This window comes from Sceloporus undulatus, unplaced genomic scaffold (genome assembly GCF_019175285.1).
Source record: "Sceloporus undulatus isolate JIND9_A2432 ecotype Alabama unplaced genomic scaffold, SceUnd_v1.1 scaffold_13, whole genome shotgun sequence".
In the NCBI taxonomy this organism is placed as follows: domain Eukaryota; kingdom Metazoa; phylum Chordata; class Lepidosauria; order Squamata; family Phrynosomatidae; genus Sceloporus; species Sceloporus undulatus.
In genome coordinates this window covers 6,077,847-6,096,065 of record NW_024802935.1, presented here as the reverse complement: position 1 = coordinate 6,096,065, position 18,219 = coordinate 6,077,847, and positions in this window count along the sequence as shown.

The window sequence follows — 18,219 nt, the reverse complement described above, 5'->3', positions numbered from 1 at the left end:
AAGTCACTGCTTGGAATTTGGTCAAGTCAACTGAAGATCAAATTAAAGCTCCCTGCTGAATTTAAAGAAAACAAAAATAATGACCACAGAGGATCTACAAAATTTTAACCTACACAGTGAGGAAATATAAATAGTAAAAGAGTTCTTGTGCCTTGGATCAAACATAGATCAGAATAGGGACTGAAGTCAGGAAATCAGAGGAAGACTGGGAATGGGGAGGGCAGCTATGAAATAACTAGAAAAGATCCTATACAAATGAGCCCATAAGTTAGAACCATACAAACCATTGCATTCCCTATTACCGTGTACAGATGCAAGATGGACAGTGAAGAAAGTAGATAAGAAGAAAATAAATTCTTTTGCAATGTGGTGCTTGGAGAAGAGTGTTGAGGATACCATGGACAGCCAAAAGGACAAACAAATGGGTTCTAGAACAGATCAAGCCTGACATTTCCTGTAAACCAAGATGATTAAGTTGAGGCTGCCCTACTTTGACCACAACATGCAAAGTTCAATCCTAGGGCTCCAAGGTAGACTCAGCCTTCCATCCTTTCATAGATTGACAAAATGAGTACCCAGCTTGTTGGGGGCAATTGGCTTACAGATTGTAAACTGTTTAGAGTGTGCTGAGATCACTATTAAGTGGTATAGAAATGTAAATGCTATTGCTATTGCTACTACTTTTATTATCAGTTTACAGGAACTAAGAGCAGTGGAGGAGAGGGAATTTTGGAAGTGTCTCATTCACAGGGTTGCCATGAGCTGAGATTGACTCGAAGGCAGTTAACAAAAACAAGTCCTACAGCTGCTTGTTCTTGAAAATCATTCTGGGGCTCAGCAGGAGGGAGTATCAAAAGGAGAAAAACTTGCTGTGCTGAGCTCTGTATGGAAACTACATGTACCAAGTGTTAAAAACTGATCGAGCCTTTAAGTACATACATGCAGACCAAGCTACAAGGGAATGAACATCAGAGGAATAAATGGAAGCACAACATGTATGTGAGCCAAGTAGAGCAACAAGTAGGTGATGAAGAAGCCTTCCCAGGCATTGCATAATTGTCGCTTACTATTTGATGTTCTTTTGGTGCCTGTTTATCAAACCATTTCCTGTATTGCTATGTACTGTATATGCATTATCCTACTTGTGAGTATGTATTTTCCCTGGATAATGATTAACCTTCCATTTTGAAGCCATGCCCTCCCTCCAGTCCATCTGCCTTGGTCCAGGCCTCGGAGGTAGAGAGGAACTGCTGGACCTCTTACCCTTTCCCGCCACCACTCCCTTCTCCTTCTGTGTCATGTCTTTTTAGATTGTAAGCCCGAGGGCAGGGAACCGTCTAACTAAAAAGATTGCATGTACAGCGCTGTGTAAATTTACAGCGCTTCATAAATAAAGGTTAATAATAATGTTAATAATAATAATGAAAATGTATGTGCATGCATGCATACATGCACCCATGCCTGTCTTGTTTGCTATGCCATCTTGTTCCATCCAAGAGAGTCTCAGGAAATCAGAGAGACAGACACTGGAGAGAGAGAGAGAGAGAGAGCTCAAAATAACCACTGGAATCATAGAAGCAAACTGGAAGAGAAACGTGAATAGATGTTTATTTAACTTAGAAAGATGTTAGGGGCCACCAGGTAAAGTGAAAGGGCTGGGAGGTTTTGGTGGTGAGGTGACAAGAGTAGTAGTAAGCTGCAGGATGAGCTGATGGGAATGTGATGGTGAAGATGGAAGACGTGTTGCAAGAAGGATGGATGAAAAATGTGCTGCCTAGTGTCTGCAAGAGTGGAGAGGCACAGTGTCACAAAAGTGAGATTTGTTGCCCAGCAGAGAGTTCAAATTAGCAGAAGCAATGTGAACAAGGTGTAGCAAGAAGTTCATATCTGCAGAAATGGGTCCACCTGGAAAGGCTCAAAGAGAGACAACTGAATGGTTCTCAGAGTCTAGCTTTTATATCCTTTTATGAGTTGGAAATATTAGCATCTGAGAGCAAAACACATCCTCTCCATCTATTACTCATCAACACCTTTGGGCTGTCCTGGAAATGGCTATGTTTTTTCTAATCTGTTTATCAAAGTAAATGGTATGTGAAATTCAGTCAGTAGCAACTTTGAATGTTTACAACAATGAGTCTGTCATTTAAACAAAGAATATACTTGTAAAAACTTGTAAATCAGAAGTCCCCTTCTTATCTATATGTTAAACCAACAACAAAAAAGACAGGGGTGTGAAGAACAAAAGGTTACCTATATGTTATTCCCTCCACCACCCCACCCCATTTTCCAGTCATAGAAATTTCTGGGCTGTGTCCAAAAGGAATAGAAAATGTCTAAACAATGAGGGCTTCCATTTTTATTATTTTCATTACATTGAGTGAGTGCATGTGAGAGATTAGTGGCTAATAATTTGTAATGCAGCTGAATGTGGATGGACTGGGAGGAAGAAGGGAAACTGAAGGGGGAAATCATTATTTTTTTAAAGTTATAAATTCAGTTTTGGAAGGAGGAGGAGGAAAGAGCAGGCTAGAGACTGCATCTGGATTTGAAATATGGCAGGTTGGGGAAGGGGTTTGTAGTTTTTTGTGTCATACTAATGCTGTATTAAGTGCAACTTGTTAAATGCAAATTAAGTTTAGGGTGGCCAAGAAAAGAAAACAGTGGGAGGGACTGAGTCTGACTCAATGCTTTTGGCACCTCCAGCCTCTCTTGTGACATGCACTGAGGAAACTGAGAGAGTCCAAGTATATGAAAAGAATATGTTGCACTAACATACATATTAGAAAAGTTTATTACTTAGTGGACTTTGAATTTTGCCTTTTCCAGCTTGTTAGGTTGCACCTCCTGCCACTGTGCCTTAAGTGGTGCGTGCACATGCGTGCGCACATACACACACATGTGTGAGAGAAAGACAGAGTGTCAAATAGATGCATTTTAATTTTATTTCATAATATTGTGTTGCTTTGTTTATTTTAAAGCTGTTGGTTTTTTCCCTGTGGATGAGGCATTACTCCCTTCTCTCACCCTCCCTGTCCCTTAACATCCATAGCCATTCTCCTTCCAGTACTGAGTAGAGAAATACAGTATTTAGCTTGTTTCTCAAAAACAGCAGGCTCCCCTAAGCCTCCTTTTTAAAAAAATAATAATAATCCATAATAACACAACATTAACGAGGTACCAAAATGCATTTCCTTGACATGAAAAATATTCAAACCATCTAGGGAAGTAAAAAAAGAGTATTAAAAAAGTAATCTCCATCAGGAAAATTGAGCATTAAAAAAACCCCGGTTTGCTAGATTTTCTATCAAGCAAAACCAAGCATATGTGAGAGAGTTTAATCTCAGATAGCTGACAAGTGAATCCTTAACACAATGGTTGAAAGGATTACTGTACAATAAAATTTGTTTCTCATCTGTAATCAATTCGCAATTATGCTGTTATGCAAAAAGAAGCATTGCTGTTTCGGTAGTTTAAAAATGCGCAATTATATCAGGACAAAGGTTTCGTGTGATAATCTCCATAGAAGAAAGCAAGACACATACACACACAGTAAACCCTAATTCTTTACTTAGCTGGAAAAATAAAAATAGCTATATCCTGAGGTGCTCCTTGAACACCAGGAAGGAGATAATTGTGTGATATCTGGAGGCTATGGGTTCCAGATGCAATGCTTCCATTCTAAACAACAAAACAGACAGAGGCATGTAACAACCAATGTAATTTGTGGTCTGTCTACTTTTCAGTTAGAGATGTCAGAGGCATACAGAATTCTAGAAGGAGTATGATGAGAAATAAAAGGAGCAAAGTAAGCAAGGTTAATAGAATGCAATCATTTAAAAGTGGGGGGAGAGTGCAAAGAGAAAACAAGGAGGAAAACTTGGTTATGATTATGGATAAGATAGATGGGTCCAACTACAGAATGAAGAATTTATTTCAACCTTTGAAAATTGAATACAGACTACAAGAAGGGCATTAAAATAATCAATCTTAGTTAAAGAGACTAAACAAGTAACTTCAAAGAAACAGACATATATTTTAAAAATATAAATGAGCTAGCTGCATAATTTTGAAAGGACCTTGAACCTTCCACTGAACTATTATCTTTGTAATCATAAAAACCAATTATACTCATGAGTATTACATACAATTTTAGATAAGGTTTAGCTTATTGATTCAATTTTGCTGTTGGGTGCACATAGCAATTGCACCAAAAACTGCCTTTTGTTAGCTTCAGTTGGAATGCCAACTGGAAAAAGAGTTCTCATCACAGCTATCCAGCTTCTAGTAACATTCTGATTCAGGGACTACCCTACCATTAGGCAGAGTGAGTCCATCACCACAGGAAGCACATTTTGTATACTCGCAGTAACAGATTCCAAGATTCATTGGTTCTTTCCCTTTCTTAGAGGGCAGAAATATATATGCTACGCAAACTGTCCAGAATATCTTAAGTTACACCCAGCTATAATGGAGAACACCATCACACTGTAAATGTTGGCTGACAATGTCACGTCAATAAAAATTTAATTGCTGATTTAGTTAACTTCTGTATATGAATGAGAAGGGGGTGCCACTTTTCTCTTTGACTCAGGTAGCAAAATGTCTGAGGCTGGATTTGCCTAGGATGTACAGAGTGCCACTGAAAAGGGTTTATTTTTAATCTTCAAGGTCAGAGCAAGCAAATTTGTCATATAGACTTACAATAACTGTTTGGAGTCTGATACAATCATGCTAATATTGTATACCACTTTGATTGTTTTAACAAAAAGTGGGATATAAATAAAAGTTTTATTTTATTATTTATTATTATGCTTTCCTAGAGCACTTTGTTTTATGAATTATGCTCAGTAAATATGAATATTAGACTTTATCGCATAAGGCAGGAAAGCTGTCCCTTGCCAGAGTCAGCACAAACTGTTAAGAAAGCATATTGAGCAAGCTATGGCTGCTGTGGCCTGTACCCTGTGTTCCCATCCATGACAGACTGTTGCGTGTTTCTCTGTGGATGACCTCCCACTGTCTTAAGCTGAACATGGATAAAACAGCGATCCAGATGATTCAATCTGACTGCCCAGTAGCCCCACTTTCATGCCTTTCACTGAGTTCACAGGGTTACATACTGGCACCTGACGAGGTTGCCTTAGAGTCTTGCTGGCTGATACTCTGTCTCTACTCCCCTTTATTAGGGCAAACGCCAAGGCATGTAACTTCCATCCATAGGACCCATTAGTTTTTGACCATGAAGACTGCACATTTGCTTACCCAGGTCTTGGTTATTTCACGTCTGAACTACTGTAATAGCCTACTGGCAGGTTTGCTTTCCTCTCTCTTAATCCTCTGATTTTAATCCAGAACAGTACTGTTTGGGTTGTTCTAAATCTCCCTAAATGTCTATTCCTCTCATAGATCCCTCCTTTGGCTACCAGTTCAGGCCAAGGCTCATCACAAGCTTTTGTTCCTGGTACTTAAGACCCTGTGCTTTAACCTCCCCAAGTATCTGGCAGTTCAACTAACATGGTATGTCTCCTAAGAAATTAAGACATGGTATGTCTTCAAGGTATGCTATCTAGGAATGTAAGATCTACAGGCAAATGATAATTGGTGGTTCCACTATCACATATTGCTCTATCAAGCCATTTCTCCTTTTTTTTTAAACTTTGAAAAACAGTTTTAATTGAGTATAGCTAGACTATAGTGTTGGTTTCTACTGCTATCTTTTTCTGTGTTTTTAATAAATAAATAATTGTTTTTGCTACAAATCATCTTATCCTTCAACCTCATTTTTACTTGGAGTCACTTGGGTTAGTGCCTGGAAGAGCCCCTCTTTTCTCAACCAGTAAAACAGTGCATTGCTCTTAATAATCTACACACTACTGAGGGTTTTACTTTGTCAGTTCATACTGCTTTTGTTCTGTCACTGTCCTCTGGAAGTGCTGGAAGTGCTTTCCTGGAACTCTTAGAGCAGCCCTTACATATGAAGAATTACAAAGAATAAAAGTGAGGCATAGGCACTGGGAAAGGAGCAGTGGTTTGCCAGCCTTGAAGGAATGCTGCCAAGCCACAGCAACATTGTGTCCTTTGCAGGACACAAAAAGGAGCCGCTTTTTGTGGCTCCTTTTTGCGCCGTGTAAAGGCCAGATCGGGACTGCAGTGTGCGGTTGCTTGACTGTAACAGGAGCAGTTCCACCCCTTTGGGCTTTGTATACAGCCCCATAGTCTCCTTATTTGAAGGCACCATACTAGACCAAGAAAAAAGGAAAGCATTCAAAGGTTCAGAACTGAACTACTGCTGCATATAGCAGTACAACAAAGACCAAATCTAATGGTAAGAGATAAGGTAGTTGACTAAAAAGCAGCATACTGGACATTAGATTGGCACTAAGCAGACAGGAGTGATTAGCAGGGTTGACTGCGATCTAATGCCACCTTCTCACTATGCCAGGTGGTAATCTCGACTCTTCATAGTCTGGCAAATTCTACCTCATGGCCTCATCCTTGCACCATCCCCTTTCCTCTATGGGTGGCTGCCTAAACCTCTTGTGGGGAAGAAGAACTGAGAGCAGTTACATGGGTATTGAGCACTTTTTGTTCATGTCCTAAGGGTCTCATCTTTGCTGCTTGGCTGCTGGGACATTTATGTCTCTATTCTGAGCTAGACTGTTTGCTACTGCCTCTTAAAGGGTTGGAACAGGATGTTCTGAGGTAATGCCTGGGCAATTTATATACCTGCTCAAGCACTGAGTTCTGCTGGAACTGTCCACCTCCATGTCCCACAAGTGAAAGTGATACATCAGGCAGGAAAACAGAAGAGGACGTTCTCTGCTGTGGGGCCTCATGCAATACCATCAGAGTTCTGATTGGTTCCACTGTTGGTTTCTTTGAAACATGATAAAACCTGGCTGTTTATTAAAGCCTCTGGGTTCTAATCTTGTTTTTCTTTTAAATGTCAGTTAATCTTGTTCTAATTGTTTTAGCCTTTTTTGCTGTTTTAATTTGCTCTGTTTAATATGTTTTTTCCTATTTAAATTATGTTATAATGTTTTTACCTCTTTTGTCTCACCATGACACTACAACAAAGGGACATAGGGATATAATGCAAATTCTGACTGAATAATATCAATAAGACTTCTGGAAAAACCCTTCAATATCACCATAAACAAAGTTTATGCTCCAATTACAGAGGCAGAAGAAAAAACTGGAAGATTCCTCTGCTGGAGTCCAGGAGTCCAATCACAGGTGACTGGAATACAAAAGTAGAAAACAAGAGTGGCTATAAATGACAATAATGCTTGTTATGAGAGAAGGCAGTAGAAAAATTGAAAGGTTGCATTACAGATGCATAGACTCAACCAAGGAAGCAACAGCCATGAATTTGTGAGACCTGAGCAGGGCTGTTGATGATAGGGTGACTTAAAGGTCTCTCATTCATGAGTTTGCCATAAGTCATGGTTGACTTGACAGCAGTTAATAACTTTTTTTATCTGCAATTGTTTTAAACTGTTTATACTGTTTCAGTTGTATACTGTCCTGAGATCTCATGATAGAGGTTAGATATATTTCAATAAAAATACTGTATAATAAAATAAATGTAACCTGCTCACTTGCTACATGCAGTGAAGGCAAACAGCAAGGTTGGGATTTATTTCCACCTCAAAATGTTCTGTCTTTGCTATGCTTCTTTAGCATGGCTATATCTATCATGGTCATCCTACTGTTGCTTTCTCCCAATTACTTTTGATCTTACACTCAAATACAGTTGGCCCTTCTTATACACAGATTTTTTTATACACGGATTCAAGCATCCATGGTTTGAAAATGTTCCAAAAAAGTATAAATTTCAAACATCAAACCTTGATTTTCCATTTTTTTTATAAAGGACACCATTTTACTATGTCATTATATTTACTGGGACTTGAGCATATGTGGATTTTGTTATACACGGGGGATCTTGGAAGCAAACCCCAGCGGATAACAAGGGTCCATTGTAAAGCCTTCCTGACATTGGATTACTCTATCACCAACCTTAGTCCATTTATTTATTTATTTATTTATTTTACTGTGGCTCAATCAGGTTCCAGGCACTCCTCCTATCTGCCTACTCTCACATTTCTCCTATCATCAAAATTTCTCCTTTCTACAACTATTACAAATCATTTCTGGCCCCATTTAGCACAGGGGAACATAACGTGTATTTGCATTACTGCTAAAACTTTAAATTATATATCAATTTACATAGTGAAGAGATATAATGGAAATTAAATTCAGTGGCTTTCTTGTTTGAATGAAATGTGAAATAGAATAATAGGGGTTTTTGCTCTGCAATAACTAGTAAATATAAGAGCCATGTGAATTAAATCAGATACCTAACAATTTTAAGGGGGGGGAGGTGAGAAAATGCATGTGCTCACATGCTGTAAACAGATTGTTACCCAGATAACAAACTGATAGGAAAGGTTAAACAGAGGATTAAGACTATGCCACTCAAAGTATAAAGACAAAAATATAGTACATGAAAAGACAAAACCCAGAGACCAAGCTCAACTGACAAGTATCAGTCATCAATATTATCATCACAGCTTCTTCAATGATCTACTACTAACAGTTAACTCTAGGAAATAAGGAAAGAGATGCTGTCATTTTAAAAAAAAAAACTAGCTTTATCCCACCATCTTGCTGTCTAGTTTGTACTGTCTCTGTCCCATCTCAGTGTTTAGTATGTTGTTTAAATTTAAGTTTTACTTTGTTATGTATTGATTTGGCTGTCTTTTATGCAAGATAGGCAATAAATTGCATAAGTAAATAGAAGAGTATATACTAGGTAGTTACAAGGTAGTATATTTGCTACAAAATATTTTCACACAGGTTCCCTAGTATGTTGATGACAGCTGAGTAATTATGACAAACAGAAAGTTCATTGCTAAGTATGCTGTGTGCTGGATTTATTTTCAGTAGGGATGCAATCTTCTTTGATTAAGCTTCTAAATACATCACTTGATTTCTGATCACTTGATGAGGAATTAATTATAAGCAGATACATTAGGAATTGTGATACATTATCACAATTCAGGCATTTAAAACCAAGTGTTTATAATCACATAATAAAGACATTATGTTTCCTGCTTTCCCATCCCTTCCTGATTTTAGGCCAACCATGTAAATTTGTTTTGGAGAAAGGAGATTAAGTTACTCTTTGAGTTTGTGTCTTGGTCCAGAACCAGATTTGTTTCCCCCTATTCCTTTCTGTACCAGACATGGAAAGAGAGTTAGTAAAGCAAAACAAAGAAACAGCTAAAACACATACTCACTCATTGAAGAAGTGCTTCACAAGCCAGCACTCTGGTTAGGAATTGCTTTTTTTCAGCTCTACTACATATTTTAGGAGGTAGGGCCTTCATAGAGGAGGCAATCCCCCGCAAGCTTCTGTCCTGGGCCAGATAGGGAGGCCAAGGCCTTATCTGTATTGCAGAAATAAAGCAATTTCATATGGTTTTAACTGCCATGGCTCGGTACTATGGAATTCTGGGATTTACAGTTTTGTGGCATATTTAGCCTTGTCAAAGATCTCTGGTGCAATGATTCCATAGGATGGAGCCATGACAGTTAAAGTGGTATCAAACTGCTTTATTTCTACAATGCCTAGTTGGCCAAGCGCAACCCATGAACCCAAGTTTTCCCATCCCTGGTGTGAGGTCTCCCTATGGTCCTTCAGCCAGCAGAAAAAAATAATGGCAGAGCCAGAAAATGAAGCCCTGCACTTCTTTTAAAGGATGTGCAATGAAATGCAACAAGTGGTAACTCATAAAAATAATGGACCATTCCTTTGCCTGAAACCCTCCATCAGCATTGATTACAGTTGGGCTTTCCACAGAACTGATTCAAGTTTCATACTGATATACTCCTGCAGAAGCTACTTATTGCAACATCTTTCAGGCAGCCAGTGTATATCATGCTAAACAAGATATTATTAGGCTCACTTGCCTTCCTTTCTTAACTTTTGGTATGGGCTAATATTTGATTGCAAGTCTATGGACCGGGATTCACCGGATTTATACAGAAGTTTCATACAGTTATCAACATATAATTATGTCAACACCACAGTTCCATCTATGGGTATTCACTTGAGCTAAACTATTGATGTGACAGACTAACATGTGAATGTATTTGCCAAGTTTCATGCTCATACTGTACAGGAAAGCATGCAGGACCTAGCATTACATAAACAGAAGTTGTGTCTTTCAAGTGGGAACCACTACATGCCCAAGTGAAATCTGAGTAATCCACTGGGGGTTTTGCTGCATTGCTGTTCATTAGGAACTTGATCTATGGGTGTCGTCACAATAGAAGACTTGTAGCTTTTTTAAAAAAAAATTGATATTTTAATGATATAATAATGTACTATATTTAAATCCTTGTAAAATATCATAGTAAGACCTTTACAGAACCCACACATTGCCTTTCCTCATGTACAAAGTTTTCAAGAGAAGCCTTGAATGCCGGCCACAGAGAAAGTTCTTTCATTAAATGATAACAGGAATGAGGACAGACATTTTCAACAGAGTATAGCAGCTGACAGATGTTTAAAAATTCAATTAAAGGAGATGCTTTGGAGATGTGAGGTTAGCTCTTGGCACAAAGGAAGAAATAGATGAGGCCTACTTGAAGAAGAGCCAAGCCCTCAGAGTACGTAGTAATGGCTGCCCCCCTGAGACAATTGGTTGGAGGTGGAATGTCACAAGCCTCACCTCTACATTCAACACTTCACTGCCCATCATAATGGGCTAACTAATAAAGCTCCAGTTTTTCTTCTATATTGGCTGCTATAATTTATGTTGTGAGACCTGGGACAGGATGCTTAGCTGAAACTAATGAGAGGATCTGGACTAAAATCAATATTTAAGGTGAGCCAGGGTTTTTGTTCCATCCATCCTTTCTTCTGTCCCTTTGTTACTCCAGTCCAGATATATTAGGTATTGACTACTACAGGTGAAGGCAAGGATTTCAAATAACTCGAAATGAAACAGACAGCTTACTCTGCTCAGATGTCAATATGTCTTTTCTCTGTCTCCTTTCACAAAAGTACAAAACCTGTCAAGAGTTTTGAACTCCCAGATAGATTCATTCCATGTCTCCCTAATTATGCAGTTCAAATGCAATTCAGTTGCAACAACCTAGATTAGTCAGATCAATTTGTTGGAATAAAAAATATAGAGAGTCCTATCTGAAAGCGTACCCTTAAAGGGCATTCATTTATTTGCAAATATTTATATACCGTTTATATCCAACAATTGTAAAGTGCTGTAAATCACTAAATTGTTAAAAATACAGAATACACAGAACACAACATACATACTCTTTTTGAAGTCCATGAAACAGATGTTGTGTTGGTCTAAATAAGGAAGGGGTGTGCTCACATAAATATGTTAATATTCAAAGAAAACTAGGGAGAGTTGGACCATATCAACGTTCTGATGGGAAAGCATTCCACATAGTATGCTGCAGTACATAGAATGTCTCATTCCAAATAGCTTTCGAATAGATGTTAGGTTCATGTGACACAACCAGCACGACCTCTCAGATGACCTCAAGGATTGAATGGTTCTATAAGGAAGAAGAGGGTGTCTTAGGGATGATATCCCAAATTGTTTAGGGCTTTATGAACTAATAATAAAGCCTTAAACACAGACCAGTAGCAAATAGGCAGCCAGTGCAATCCTTTCAGCAGAAGTATTATGTGTTGCAGGTAGACATCTACACAGAAAGCTAGCTGATACAGTCTTTACCAGCTTGTGTTGCCAGACCAGGCTTAAGGGCAGCACCACATCAAGTGTGTCACAATAATCTAGCCCTGAGATTGCCAGTGCCTGGACCACTATAGCAAAGCTATCCCTGTCCAAGAATGGACAAAACTATCATACCAGATGGAGATGATAGAAGACTGTTTCAGCCACTGAAGTCACTTGAATCTTCAGTGATAAAGTTTGATTTTAGAGTACCCTCAGTCTATGACTTTGACCTTTCAGAGTGAGTACATCCGTCCACCACCAGTAGTTTATGTAGCCCCTGGACATGGGAACTATTGGTGTCACATAAGAGGGACAGGAAGAAGCCATTACATGTGGTGGAATCAGCAAAAGTCATCACAGAGAACACCATGAATGTTTAACATTTGGTAGGTAAGTGTAAAGAGCCTCACATTTGGCCAGAATGATGGGATTGCCTGAGAGGAATCAAAAATGACCAATCAAAAGGTGCAGAAAGATCAAGTGAAAGCTACAAAATTGCCCCCTCCCATTTGATTCAGTACCAAAATCAAGCCTGAACCCAGACTGAAATGAGCCCAAATAATCAAGTTTCATCCCAAAGTGCCTCTCATTGCACCATCACAAATCTCTTATGGACCTTCACCCAAAAAGGTAAGTTTACAGTTCATTGAGACCTGAGTTTTTATAGCTTAGAGTTTTCTTAATATGGTCTAGATGGTGACAAGTAGGCATTAGCACCTTTTAAATTAAACATTCAAGAAAGATTTCTGCAGATATGTATGCTGAACACACTTCAGTGTTCAGCATCTAATATGGTATGGCTGGGTGGCGAGGACTGCATTCACAAGTTGTTTTTTTTAACAACAGTAAATTGTAAATGGGATCATCTTTGTAACACAAGAATAATAGCCTTCAGAGGCTCTCATATTTTGTTTGGTCTAACAGCTATGCTTGAAAGCATAGTTTTGAGAAGGATAGTGATGGGATTATAAGCGATTCTTGTTGCGTTGTTGACCCAGTTCTGCTTTGCTCACTATGGACTACAATATTTTCTTGGCTGTTACATGGAGAGGCACTTGAACATCTTTTGAATAAAAACTGAGTTCCTTATTTACTTAGATATTATTTTATGTATATCCTCAATTTCTTCCAATAAAGGATTCAAGGCAGTTACAACACGGAGTAAAACTGAACCTGTCTTGATTTGACTTGCAAGGGAAAATAGGGAGGGAAATTTACACAATAATGTATATTGTGAATAGCAAAAAAAAGTATTTCCTCTTAATGAACTACTTCTCTGTAGAAGGTATAATTAAACCATGGAATTTAACACAAGAAAATGTAGTTGATATCTATCATCCAGGATAACATGAGGATGCTGGACAAATTTATGGAGGATAAGTCTATCAACGGCTACTAGTAATGATGGCTATATATTACCTTCAGTATCAGAAGCAGTATATCTCTGAACAGCAATTGCTTGGAGGGGGGTCAAGATTGCTATAAAAGCCCTTTCCTGTTTCTGCTTCCTGTAAGCAACAATGGGAACAGCTTCTTGGTTAGACCAGCCTCTAGTCTGATCCTAATGTCCTTATGTTATACAGACTTATCTGCATGGTTCTTATTATATATGATACCATCTACTACATTGATCAGCCATTGTTTGGATAAAATCCATGCCAACATCAGTCAAATGTATCCCACACAAAGTTAAGAAGTGCTCCTTGCAGCAACAATAAGAATTAAAACTTAGTATCATGGTTCTAGTCAATAATATGCTGTAGTATCATATTAAGGAGCACACAGGCTTTGGGGGGCGGGGGAAGCAAATACTGATCAGCACCAAGAGATCTCCTATTCAACAATCTGGGCTGATAAGATCTGACAATAGGTCCTTTTATATGTCAGCATAGAGGACTCTACCTTTTCCTCAGATTCTCAAAGAAATCGCAAGCCAGGAATTAGCACACACACTCTATGGCTTTATCACACAGAGGTTTTTGCAGCTCTGATCCGACGTGACTGCAGGTCCAATGATGTGAATTCACGCGATAACATGATGTATTATCACATGTGATTGCTTTCTATGGGGGGGGGGGGGTTGTTCCGTGGCACTTCCGCAGTGAATCCAAAGTGAATCCTCATTTTGGTGAATTTGGTAACAAGCGAATTCACAGAAGTTGCTTCCAAGATCACTTTGATTTCACTCCGAATTGGTCTGCTATGGAATGCAACTTTGCTTCCATCCTGGTACACCCCCTAAACCTCCAAGGTCCCACATTTCCCATGATGCTGCACTGCAATTTTGCCCCATTTTCATCCAGTGCTTGGAAGTGTACATTTAGATGTAGATGACAGGGAATGAAACAGGAGGCTGGAGGGAGAAATGGGAGCAAAGAAGAGGGCCACCGGAAGCTGGGGCGGAGGCTCCAACTCCCAGAATTCCATAGCCTCGAGCCAAGGACCCCACAACAAACTCCAACTCCCATAACAACAACAACAACAACAACAATAATTTATTTAATAATAATAATAATAATAATAATAATAATAATAATAATGTTATTAGTTTGCTGAGGCACCAGAGCTCTCTGGCAGAGAAGGCTCAATGTCTCAGGACACTACAGTTCCCAGAATTCCATAGCAGTGACCCAGGACAGTTAAAGTGGAGTCAAACCAGATTTTTTCCCAGTGCAGATGCAACCTCCTTCAGATCCAAAGGATTTACTTCCAAGTAGACCTGCAGCTTCTACACTGATTATTTTGCAGTGAAAGAAATTTATTAATAATAATAATAATAATAATAATAATAATAATAATATTTATGTCACTACAAAATAATAATAATAATAACAACAACATTGCTGGTGATACATTCGGATGACATTCCCTATTATTCACCTGAGGTTAGCATTCACGTGAAACTGGAAAGGGATGTAGGGAATGAAACGAAGGGTAGATTTAGATGTAGATGACAGGTTTGGGGGAATGAAACAGGAGGCTGGAGGGAGAGATGGGAGCAAAGGAGGGGGCCATCAGAGGCTGGGGGGAGAGATGACAGGAACAATTCATGTGAGGGTTGCATTCACGTCAAAGTGGAACTAGGAAGTGCCCCCCTTCTTCCTCCCGGAAGCAATGCGTTCAGAGCCCCACTAAGCATGTGCAAGGGTGCCAATTCGAATCGTTGAATCTGCATGGTATGTACTAGTGTGGTAATTCAAAGTGCTCTCACTCCGGTTCGACTCAGGAATCACCACAATTAAGTTCTGCATGTGTGATAGTTCATCACGTGAATTGCCTTGGATTCGAAGTGACCTTGCTTCACCCTCGCTATGGAAGTGCTTTGAATTGGGGCTCCTGTTTCACGTGTGATAAGGCTCTGAGAAAGAATACCTGCCAGGTGCACCGACTCCATACTTGGCTGTACAGATGACATAGCTATGGAAGTTGAATACAGCCCATCTGGCCTGTAGTGCTGCCCAGGTTTTCTGGTGTCAGATTCTGGAGTCTTTGACACTTGGCTTGTGGGTCCCCCAGTTCAGCTCTGGGATTTGGCCCCTCTAATTTTATACCACTACCACTAATGGTTCTTCAGCCTATGAGTCCATTGCAGGTCACTGATGGACTCACAAGTCATGCCATTTAACATGTCAATGTTATTGGTAGGTGGGAAAGGTCCACAGATTACTTGAAAGAGTTCTATTATGCTTTAAGATCTTAATTGTTGAATTGTGCCTTGTCCTCTGTTTTATATTGGGGTTTTTTATTTTAAAAAAATGTTTTATATGATAGAATCTTCTTTTGTTGGTGTGTGACCACATAAGAAATATGTATATTATGCATGTGAAAGAATTTTGTTTACTATATTTTAAAAGCCAGCGAGTTTCTGTTTAAATTTCTATTTAAAGAAATTGTTGCTTACTGGTTACCTGATAAAGATTTATAATCTGTATCAAATGATACAGTTGACCTTGGTGAGTCACACTCTCTCAGCCTCAGAGGATGGCAATGGAAAACCCCTTCTGAATAAATTTGCCAAGAAAACCCCATGATAGATTCGCCATAGGGTCATCATAAGCTGGAATCAACTTGAAGGCACACAACAACAACAACATCAAATGATTGCTCCACATGATCGGCATTTATTTTGGAAAATTATGCTTTATTCCTGTTTCTTGTTTGCATTTCCTCACTTAAAAAATAATATAATATTGCTTGGGTAGCCTTCTTTGGAGTAGCCATACAGCTGTAAGTAACAATCCATGGAAATAATCATGCAAAGTTGTAGTACCATGACTGATACAACAGGAAACTTAAAAATTCAGTTCTTAAATATCAAGCTTACTGACATCGGTCAAAAACATGAGGGCCTGCTAAAAACATACTTAAAAATCTCAATAATGAGTGGTTCCTGTTGAGGTAGGATGTACACTTGGCATGCAAATGGTACCTTTCAGATTCAGTAACTGGCATCTCCACACAGAACTGGGGAAAATCTATCACAGGTCCCTGATGATCTGTGGCAACTTGATATGAGGAAGTATTCTTCATAGCTTTCTATCCAAGATCAGCCAGTTAAATGGAGCCCAGCCCCCTCAGCAGCTTGAATTAGACAATTCTAGCTATAAGCATGAAAGCTGCAGGTATAAAGAGATAAGTCTCTTTTACATGGTTCTAGCTACTGTATAAGTATAAATGTGAAATCCACAGGTATAAAGAGACATAACCAAAGCAGAACTTTAAAAAAATTGTTTCAGGCCACCATACTAGAGAAATGGCCTAAATATTTTACTGCAGATGAAAAGATTACAAGCACAGGAAGCATTTGAAGACAACTCATCCATTGTCTGCTTTCCATAAAAGATGGACCAAAATAGTCACCAATTGTGTTGTATCTCTTGAACTGGTGTCTCCCAATGACACACGTGACACCAAAGCCTTGTATTGCATTGTGATAACACTGGTATTGCAGCTATCAGAAATAGCTGATTTCAATACATAAATTGTAACCTAGATTTCTCTTCTTAGTTTTCTAACTTTCATTAGCAGCTCAAACATTCAAGAAAAAAAAAGGCCCTTGTCTCCTAAAATGTGCTTTTAGGACATCTGGATCATTCCATTTTGTTTCCTATGGATCTTTGAGATTCAAACTGTTAATTAGGATTATGGCAAAATTCAATTTCTATCTCTTTCCCCTTTATTTTGCTTTCTTGCTGAGATTCTCCTTCATGTCTTTATTCTTGTTTTTTGTTTTTATTTGCATATTTTGTTCTCATTTACTCTGGTTTTATGGGTTTCACTTGAGCCAACACCAATAGCTGTATAACACTGCTTTGTTTAGATAGCACCAAGATCACACAATTAACAGAGCTAGTGAACTTTCCATACATGCTACATTTAGGAGTTAGTGTGTTAGCTGTGGACTCATGGGCTAGGAAAGAGGAGAGCTCAGATTCCAGACTGCAACCCACTTTTTTTGATTTCTCTTTTTCTCCCCACACCCGCCAACATTTCACAGATGCAAACTGAGACATGTGTGGCCAAGTAACCTCAGAGTGTAGTCAACACAGCAAAAGTTGTTAATGGGAAAGGGCACAGTAGCTAAGAGAGAATTCAGCAGTATGCATTTCCCTGAGACAACTGGGAAGGGCAAGGCTCCTCTTCTCCCCCACCCACCAATGAGTTAAATGACTGCAAACTGCTTCTCCACTTTGAACTCAGCTTGCAGCAATTGGAGTAAGTGAAGACAAAGGGGGAAAGTGAGAATAAGAAATAGAAATTGTACATTTTAAAAGCATCTGAAGAAGTGGGATGACAGAGGATTAATTAGGATTGTCCCTGCCAACCAGGATAAATGGAGGAATCCCATGATGTCATATAGATATCAATTAAAATAATTTCAAAGAAAACAATATTGAATAATTTCATAGATTAAAAACAGGTTTTAAAAGTTTAAAATAGTTTGAACACGTGTATTTTGAATGAATCAATTATGACCCCAAGACTTTAATAAAAAGCTATTGCTGAAGCCATCTCTCCCCCTCCCCCCAATAATTTGGGATTATTGTTGATCATAAATTGAACATGAGCCAATAGTGTGATGCTGCAATAAAGAAGGGAAAATAAATTTTAGACTGCATTAATAATAACACACTTTCCAATTTGAGGGAAATAGTTCCATTATATTGTACACTGGTCAGGCCTCATCTGCAGTAATGCTTTCAGTTCTGAGCTTGGAGAGAAAAATGAGAATGTTCTGGTATCTCCTTATTTTCTGTTTTAGTATATTTATGTATACTATTTTAGTATATTTAGTATAGTATATGATTTATTTTTCTGTATAGTCCTCTCGCAAATATAGTCCTCCTGTATAGTGCTCTTCCAAATATGGCAGCAGGCTAGTGTTGCTCTAGAATCTACTGTAATACCACTACTGTATGCATGCCCTGGAAGTAAA